This window comes from Myotis brandtii, unplaced genomic scaffold (assembly GCF_000412655.1).
Source record: "Myotis brandtii unplaced genomic scaffold, ASM41265v1 scaffold23, whole genome shotgun sequence".
Lineage (NCBI taxonomy): Eukaryota > Metazoa > Chordata > Mammalia > Chiroptera > Vespertilionidae > Myotis > Myotis brandtii.
Window position 1 is genome coordinate 542456 of NW_005358649.1, and position 9948 is coordinate 552403.

At 37.9% G+C, this 9948-nt stretch overlaps 1 long non-coding RNA gene across 1 annotated transcript; it reads right to left on the reverse strand.

The window, feature by feature from the left end:
- Window positions 1-4145: 4145 nt before the first annotated feature.
- LOC106726132 lies at window positions 4146-9948 on the reverse strand. Its single transcript, XR_001362157.1, has 3 exons — window positions 9929-9948; window positions 6568-6607; window positions 4146-5542 (listed from the first exon to the last, which is right to left on the reverse strand). It is a non-coding gene; the product is annotated as an uncharacterized LOC106726132 (long non-coding RNA).

The window sequence follows — 9948 nt, forward strand, 5'->3', positions numbered from 1 at the left end:
GTCAGTGTGCTCCCACAGCCAACCTCCCCTGGCCGGCCAACCTCCTGCAGTTCCTCCCATCAGCCAGCAGGCCCCTATCACCCGATTGGGGCTGGCTCCCAGGCTGGAACAGGGAACCAAGGGTAGATGGCGGCGGACATGGCCCCATTCCCAGGGGCGCTGAGGGCCGGCTCCCTCCTTGGGACTGGTGGATAACCTCCTATGCCCTGTTCCTCCCCCCGGCCAGCAGGCCCCGATAGGCCCACCACCCACCCACTGCGGTAGCGGTAGCGATGCAGCAGTGAGGGAAGGAGTGGGGGGGAGGCGGGGAACCGCATGGTGGTGGGGCACCGATGATGTCCGCATCCAGTGTCTGTTTCTTCCGCACCCGGCCCGATGACCATCGCTTTCTCTCTAGCCCAGCCCTGATCAGCCTGGCCCCGATCGGCCTGATTGCCGGCCAGGCCTAGAGATCCCACCCAAATTCGTGCACTGGGCCTCTAGTCTATAATAAGCCTCTTTCTTTTTAAACTAGCTGGAGCAGATACCAAACATCCATATATCTTCCTTACACCAGAGGATGACCCTGTGACCCAGTTCTGACCAATGAGAAAAAAGCAGAAGCCTTGGACCCTGATAACTTTATGAAGTTATCACTTGTGGCTTTCTTTTACATGAGGGAAAAACTTCTAATCTATTTAAGCCACTGTAGTTGGGTCTTTCTTATTAGCAGCTAAATGTAATTCCTAACTGATATAGTAAGCAACGAGCAATCTGTGCCATAGCATTAAAAAAATATTTTTGGACCAACTGATGATTGATGAATAAAGGCACTGAAGCATGAAATAGGAGTGTGTGTGTGTGTGTGTGTGTGTGTGTGTTTTCTACAACTTAAAGTATAATGTAGGAAGTGGTTGAGAGTAAGGGCAGTGATATAGGTAGGGGTTTCATAGGCCAACTTAAGTGGTCAGGCATCACCATTAGATACTAGCAAACCCTTGAAGGTTCATTCTCAGATGTGCAATTTTGTTAGGTTACGTGAATGCAACCAATACTGAGGGCAGGGAAAACTGTTAAATCTATAAATTGTAGGAAAAAAATCGATGAATACCTGTAATAATTATTCTGTTATACATTTGTGAATATAAGTGTATTTTAAGGGAAATTTTTAAGTGTGGAATTGCTAAGTCAGTGCCAAATTGTACTTAAAAGAGCTTCCACTCCAATAGTGCAACAGTCATCATTTCCCCATTCTCACCAATAATGGGTATTTTTAATTTGTATTCTTTTCCCTCCACATTCCTCCACTTAATATTATGTAGGGGAAGGGGAGAAGGCATGAGGATAAAAATAAGAGATTTATTTTCATCAAAGACATGCATGCTCAAACATTATGGGTAAAACAAGTTAACTCCAGTATACCAAAAAATTAGTCATCATTACTTAGCTTCTAAGTCCAATTAACCCCCCCCCATTTTATTGAGATATAATTGACATATAACATTGTTTAAGGACTACAACATAATGGTTTTGATATCTGTGTGTTGGGAAATAATTACCACAGTAAGTTCAGTTAAAATCCTTCATCTCACATGGTTACAATTTTTTTTCTTGTGATAAAAACTTTTTAAAATATATTTTTAATTTTAGAGAGAGAGGCAGGGAGAGAGAGAAACATCAGTGATGAAAGAGAATCATTGATTGGCTGCCTCTTTATGCCTCCTACTGGGGATTGAGCCCAAAACCTGGGCATAAACCCTGACCCAGAATAGAACCATGACCTCCTGGTTCATGGGTGGATGCTCAAGTTCAACCACTGAGCCACATGGGCCGGGCTAAAGGTGGATCTTGAGTAATAGCTATCACCTCCCACCATTCACTTCCTATTCACTTTCGGGAAGGGAGGGCACTAATATAATCAAAGTGCATATTCCTTAGAGTGGTCATAAACCTTGAGTGGAGCTCACATGGTTGGGGAGGCGGGGAAGACCAGACCAGCAGATATTGTTTCTGTCTTGGGTCAAGCCATTCTCACCAGCACCATCACTCTAGACATCGTCCAACCTCTGGTCTTGGTAGTCTGGCCAGAGAGGGAAATAGAACCACCTGGGCCTAGTCCTTCCTGAGCCCCAGTGTGGCTGCTCTCAACCTCTCAGGCCACGTGTGGCCCAGAATTAGCAGATTTTTTGTTGTTCTGGCTTTATCCTGAAACCAGTTCTCGTTTTCAAGTCAGTCTCTCCTCTATGTCTCAGAACATTACACTTCTAGCCTGATTGGACACTGGCTTCCTCTTTCTAAAAGGAGGATCTGGGAACAGCTTCCCACCTCCCACCTTCCTCCTCTTCCTCTCCTGGTTCTGCCATTGCACACCACTTTTTCACTTGGTGATAGCCTACCTTTCAAAATGACTCTGCTCTAGGGTCTTACAGTTAGCAAGAGGCAAAGATGTGCTGCATCCAGAATAGAAACAATCTTGCACAGGCCTTTTTTATTTATTTTTTAAATATAACTAATTTTTAAAAAATTTTGACCCACACGATATACCCATCTATGTAAAGTATTAAAATGCCTTATAATAGCACACATTTAAAAATTTTTGAGTAATTTCAGAACTTATTTGAAAATAAGAATGTTTAAAATAAATTCTTATTTAGACCTCACATTGTTTTAAATGGCCCCCATTTTCCAATGGCCATCAAAATGGACACAAGTGATTTAAGTCCAATCCCCAGAGCTCCCCATGGACATACTTCTTGGTCCTGAGAGGGCAGGAGGGCAGGAACGCATGAATTTCTTCAGTAACATTCATATGTACAGGAAATGACTATTGACATAATCTTTAAGCCTAATAGTTAAGATTATTCTTCAGTTTGTAATTTAAAAGCTTCTGACAGCTAAATGCTGTGGTATAATTTATAATGAAAGAGTTTGAGTGATTGAGGTGTATTTCACTGAGCTGGTTTCTCTTATGAGTTGAAACTAAGACTTGTGTAAACATAGGGAGGAAAGCCCTCCCCAGGTTTATGTAGTTAGGCAAGAATACTTAATGTCCCTCATTCCCAACTGTGCTGCAGTACCATCTGGGCCGTACTCCAAGTTCACAGGAAGCAAATCTATAGAACTTAAAGGGCATTAATTTTTTTTTTCAGTGAAACAGTCATATATAAGACCACCATCTACCAGTATGTAATAAAAGTACACATTAATTTATTTGAAATATACAATTTTATAATATTTCCCTAGTGCTCCTTTAAAAAACTTGGAATCTTATTTCAGATATTTTATAAGTTACAATAACAACAGAAACAAAACTAAAAATTTTAAAGTGTGCCCCTGGCTTGTTTGGCTCAGTGGATAGAGCGTCAGCCTGCGGACTGAAGGGTCCCGGGTTCGATTCCAGTCAAGGGCATGTACCTTGGTTGCAGGCACATCCCCGGTAGGGGGTGTGCAGGAGGCAGCTGATCGATGCTTCTCTCTCATCGATGTTTCTAACTCTCTTTCCCTCTCCCTTCCTCTCTGTAAAAAATCAATATATTAAAAAAAATAAAAATAAAAATTTTAAAGTGTGTACTAAGGAGAAAGACACCAATAGTATACTACTAACTGTAAATAATTTGGGAAACTATAGATATCGCAGAACTACTCTTTTTATTACCAAGTAACATGTGAACAGATATCCCCAACTTTACCCCAAACACCCACCTACATTGTAGGACTTTTATTTTCCACTTCATTCCTTTTATTATTAATTTTATTTTTAAAAAGGGGTATATACTATATACTTTTAAAATAGCTTATTGATGTATAATTGGTGTACAATAAACTGCATTGTGTTTTTATAATCAGAAAAATAAAAATATTTTTAAAGTCTGTTGGAATTCATGCTTCTAAAAAGGCATTTCCTTCTCCCCCCAAATTATCATTATAAAGGAATTTAAATGTATCTCATATCACTGAGAGAGCTGAGTGAACTGACAGAAATTTACCTTGCAGATTATAGAATATTGTGATCCAAATATACCCCCTCTCCAGTCTTAACATATACTTTATTAAAAAAATATATAATGAAGCTAAAGCCAAGTAGATATCTACTAGAAAGATTTTCAAATGTACCTTCAGCATTTGTTAAATAGACACAGAGACAGATGCAAATTTAACAGACTAAATTAATTTTCAATTAGTGCTTTATTTTAGTAATATTCTTTATCCTGACCATGCACCATTAATGAAAACAGCATCCTCCCTTGAACCTTTGGGTGAAAACATGCAATTTCTCTCTGATATTTTCCAACCCACCAAAATCTGTTAGCATATTTAGCAATTTACTAAAAAGTTATGAAAACCCATGACAGAAATATACTTCTTTGGCATTAACACATTTATATAACCGGACAAGAAGAAATAAAAAGTGATACTATAAAAGGCAAAGTATCTAACAATGATTTAGAAAAGTCTGATAATCAACAAGTCATAAATTTCTCCCAATTAAATGCTTTAAGTAAGCACTGTAGCCAAATAGATTAGCAAGAGAGCCATTTTTCTGAAATTCCTCCTATCAAATGTAGAGTTTATAGTTCATTTTCAGGTAACTTTAAAGAAGTTTTGATTTTATTCCTTAAGATAAAAGATTATTCTTAGCACTTTTTTTTAATAGTGAATGCCTGAATCCATAACTCATTTTACTTTTTATCCCTTTCAGTGTTACATGAGTAAATATATTCACAAATGTTTAAATATACAAACATTTTGCTAAATATCAATATGTACAGAGTTTTGATTAATACATTTTCTTGTAAAGACACACTTCCATCACATTACAAGGAGATATTCACATTAAAATAATGAAAGTTACAAACTATCAGATAGGAGGCAAAACATGCTGATGTTTGGCTGAATGAACTAAATGGTAGTTTTTGCCTTAAATAGTCTTTCATTTCACTGCCAAAACCTTAAAGAAAACTGAGGAGAAAATAAAGTGGTGGTTCAACTGCAATATTAACTCAACCAAGCCCCTTAATATGCCTTTCTGTTTGCTAATCTTGGATCAAATTCAGCAACTTTAAAAACAGGGTCACTGAGAAATAAATGAACTTTACATTTGGAAAGTGGAATAATAGAAGACTGAGTAAAAAACAAGGGAAATAAAAGGAAATCTAAGGCAGCAGAAACATGACAAAAGAGATTGGAGATTTTTCTTCAGGTGTTTAAAGATTCAGTATGTTCCCTGACCATTATCTCTACTTTATGGCACCTGATGTGCAGTGTGGTAGGAGAGGCCCAGAGCAGAGGGCCTTCCCAGGCTGTAGGTTCACATCGGGGCAGGTTCAGGAGGGCCTGCTCTGGCCTGATGTATCAGGGTGGTCCTCAGACCCCCTCGAGGCACAGATCAGTGGCAGAATTCCCAAATCAGACAGGATGTCTCCCATGTCATAATGGCCAAATAGGTAGACTGTGAACCGAAGCTGACAAGGGGAGAAGGAGCCCGGCCAAAGCTGTGACTGAGGGTCATGGGGGCTCACTCTCTAGGGTGGCTGCAACCACACCTTCTCAGCTAGTCCAGGACCTGAAAGAGAGTAGGATGGATATCGAGTGACCAGGGAGGAGGGGGATGAGCCCTACTGCCCAGTGACACCCATCTGCGCTGCAGGGATTTCCAAAACCTTCTACAATTTGGAATTATCTATAATAATAAAAGGGTAACACGCTAATTAGACCGGACGATCCAGATGAAGCTGGGGGCGAGGGAAGCCCAGGTCCCGGGTGCCAGAAGGAAGCCGGTGCCAGTGCCGGCAGCCAGGGCAAGGAAGGCCTACAGGCCTCTAGTAATTAGATATTTAGTAATCCTCTAGGATGGTGGGCAAGCCCTGTCCTATGAAGCAAACAATTACTTTTTTTTTTCCTTTTTGTTTGAAGCAAACAATTTTTAATGTTCCTAACAAGTTTTCTAAGAGGGAACAATAGCTAGATATAGAAGTTACTGCATCATCATATTACCTCAGCAGTCTTTTCACACATACTCAGCTGAAACTGAATAAATGATGTCACACCTTCCAACTGAAATAGCTTCTTAGACCAACTTTAAGCATGGACTGGTTTTTACAAAAATGAAATACTGGTATATTACAAATACAGCTTTTATTTTTGTAAACTAGAAAGACTATCAATAGATACCAGCTTTTCAGTTTGTAATAAATACACTACAGAGTGTATGCATTCTATGGATATATATACAGTTTTTTGCTTTTGTGTGTCTTTCCTTTTTTCCAATAGTTTCTCCTGCATTATATAGTAGTGACTACGTCTCAGACTGAATAGATAAGCTGTGTTTTATACAAGACCATTTCATTTCTCATTTATTTAGATTAGACAGATAAATCTGAAAACTCAACTATGGATTCATATGTAAACTTTCAGAAATGATGTTTGTTATGTCTGATGTAATAAATACAGAATTATTTCATACTATTTAAAAACAATAGACACCACTTTCTTTCAGCACCCATCAGGGGACAGCCTAAGGCTGTGAATCTGCTGGCATATTGCCATGATTTGCTTTCTCTCCAGAGACAGAATGCTTCAGAAACTGACCAGTAGCACCGATGTATAATCTTGATCGCATGGGCCATTTCTGAAAAAGAATGTTTAAGCAAGAATCTAAAAGTTAGTATTTATGGCAGTTATAATCTGTAATAATAATAATTCCAAATACTTCAATGCAAATGCAATCTTATATAGTTATAGCTAGTAACAAGTGTAATTATGAAGTCTAAGGGATAACATGAAAAAATATTTATTAATGCTAACAATGAAAATAAAAATATACCCAGACTTTGATTGTAACTATATAAAATAGTATGTGTGCATGTGGGCAAGAAATCATGGAGAATGAATATAATAACTGTAGGAAAATTTACCCACAATGTTTTAATTTCAAACTAAGCCTAAAACAAGATCCTTGGCTTTAAAGATATTTTTAAAAGTTATACATGGTAAGTGCTCTCTTCTGCAGCACATATACTAAAATTGGAATGATACAGAGAAGATTAGCATGGCTCCAAATTCATGAAATGTTCCCTATTTTTTAAAAAAATGTTATCCATGGTAAATATTATCTGTCTCTACTTATCAAAGAACTACAGTGAAAGGTGACTAATTCAACTATCTAAACATTTTATCTAGCTAAAAGCAATATCTGGAAGTTACAAATATTAGAATGAGACAGAACATCCAGATTAAATGTCTGGATATATTGGCTCTAATCACACAGCTCTAATCTTTCAGTAATCATCACATTGTATTCTAATTTGTGACTTTTTCTAAATTCACCTTTAAAATGAACAACCTCTCAATATAATTGATTACCAAATAGGCATGGTAATGGAAAACCATATTACATAAGTAGCCCTTTCAGAATGGACCTTTCCTTTTTGGGAGGGTGTTGTCATATAATCAGTTTAGTTCTAAGGTCCTTGGAATACTAAGGGCTAAAATACTTTTAGTTAACCAAAAAGTGCAATAAACAGACCATTTTTATTTGCATTAGATTAATCAAAGATTTAATAGTTAAGCATTTTTAGTAGTGCCTGTAAAATAATGTGTTATGGTCTCAATTATGCATGTAAAACCTCTTTCCTCTGAACTTCCACAGCATATGATTATAGCTCTCTTATGGCACATACAACATTCTCCCTTACATCTTTGTCTCTCTGTTCATTCAGGGCAGGGATTGAGCCTTACCCTTAACTGTATTCACTCTGCTAACACAGTGCTTTCTTTGCACATAGTAGGCACTCAGTAAATGATTTTAAAACAGACTAGTCACTTGTTCAACCACCATCAATTTCATTAAAAGGTAATCTTTGACCATGTTTCATTATCCCTAGAGTCGTCTTTTAAAATCAGAATAATCCAGAGGGCAAATGAGATTTAGTTTTTCCTAAAGGAGTTACAGTACTACAAAAACATTTGGTACATGAATCAAGTGCAAAAAAAACCCCAACAAAACAAAAAAACCCACCTCTTGTTAAGCTTATTGTTACCTGAAAATTATGGTTCTAACATTATTCAAAAAAGCACTGCAAGAAACTAAGATGAAAAACAACTTGATTTATCATCTGAATTACACCTCTCACAAAGAGGCATTTAACAGATCCTCTTTGTAATAAAGTCTACTTAATATTTAAATGTCAAGTAAAAAAATCTATTATTAATATATATTTGAAAGCAATTTAATGCACACCGTAATACAAACCCCTTAATAAGAAATGACTCTTCAGACACAGCCAATTTAGGGAAGGAGGTGGCTAAGGAAGATTGGTGTAGGTGAAGGTGGCTGTGTGACCACGTCCTCCCACCCTTCCCACCCTCTAGACAACTCTCTTCTCTACCTATTTTTTGTTACGGCTATAAAGGTATTTTCCCTCTGCCTCACTCCTTAACATGCCTTTACTCTGGGGTCCTATTTTAGGCCTGGGGTGGGCGCTCCTGGGGCTGGTCTTAGGAGGGGGGTAGGTTGCAGACTGCCTTGTAACCCCTGGACACCCTCACATGGGTTTTTCTGTGTTCTTTCATAAGACTCTTTGAAGTCCAATAAAACATGGAGGAGATTTTATTATTTAGAAAAAAAAAAAGACTTTTCAGCTGAGATTGTTAAACAGGGTGGGGCAAAAGTAGGCTTACAGTTGAGTATGCCTAACAGTTTATTCTTGTATTATTATTTATTATTTTCCATTTGAACAACTGTGAACCTACTTTTGCTCTACACTGTATATAACACATGAATGGAATAGGAGCTTTCACAATTATAAACAAATGATATTTAAATTTTTTATATTTAATATTTAAAATAGTGTTAGCCTATAATCAGGTTGATTATATTTGCAAAGTAAATTTTGTTACACCTCACCACAGCATTTAAAGTTCAATTAATATTAGAGGGTGTACTTTTTAAACATTTCAATAATGATTATTCAATAATTTATTGAACACTGATATATTTAAGACTAACTCATAATTGTGTGTGTGTGTGTGTGTGTGTGTGTGTGTGTGTAGCCAAATACTTCAGAATGGTGGAACCAAAAATTTGAAAGTTTAGGTTTAGGAAATATGAGGACGATTTCATATTTTGAACAGAAAGCCAGATGAATATAGAATTTCAAAAAAATCAAGTCTAGGAGAAAAGGACAATGCAGAGTCTAAATAATGAGCAACCTACCTATATGTAATGTAAAAAAATTATACAAAACGGATTTTCTTGGATAACTGTCCATTACAGAATTTGAATATAGTATTTAATAAGATCACTCAACGAATATACCAATTTATTATACAGATTACATAAACACATTTTAGTTTTTCTAACACACTTGGTGGCTGTCTAGTCCATGATCGTTAACCTTTATTAAAACGTACTGAAATATATTTTGTGGGGATGCAAAACGGTCTCATTTTGTTCTTACCAGTTTTACAAAATATTTTCAACACTGGTTTCCTAGGAGTACTAAGGGACAGATAACTCCATTACCCTATAGTTCATAAACATTTAATTCATGAAACTTTTCAAACAGCTGGTAAAACGACAATGGAAATGCAACTATGTAAATTAAAACACTTAAAACCAAAAAGGCTCATAAATATAACTCTGATTGTAAAAATTACCAGGACGTGCAACCGAGCGCCTCATCAGGCACCCCGAGAAACCTCTCACCAGGAAAGGGCATCCTGTGGGTTGCATCCTCCAAGGAGCGTGAGACTCCCTACCCAGCAACCTCGGGTTTAAACCTGCGAACAGTTAAGCAGTGGGGACCTCGAGGGCCAAGTTCCCGCGGCCGATCTGTCCCCCGCCTCTTTGGGTGAGGGCTCGGAGGCAGCTGCCCAGGTGCTGGCAGACCGGGCAAGTCCGGGTGCCCTGCTGCCCGCCCCAGCTCCGCAGTGTGTCTTGCCCTCCTACCTTGACAGGGTGCAGGTAGC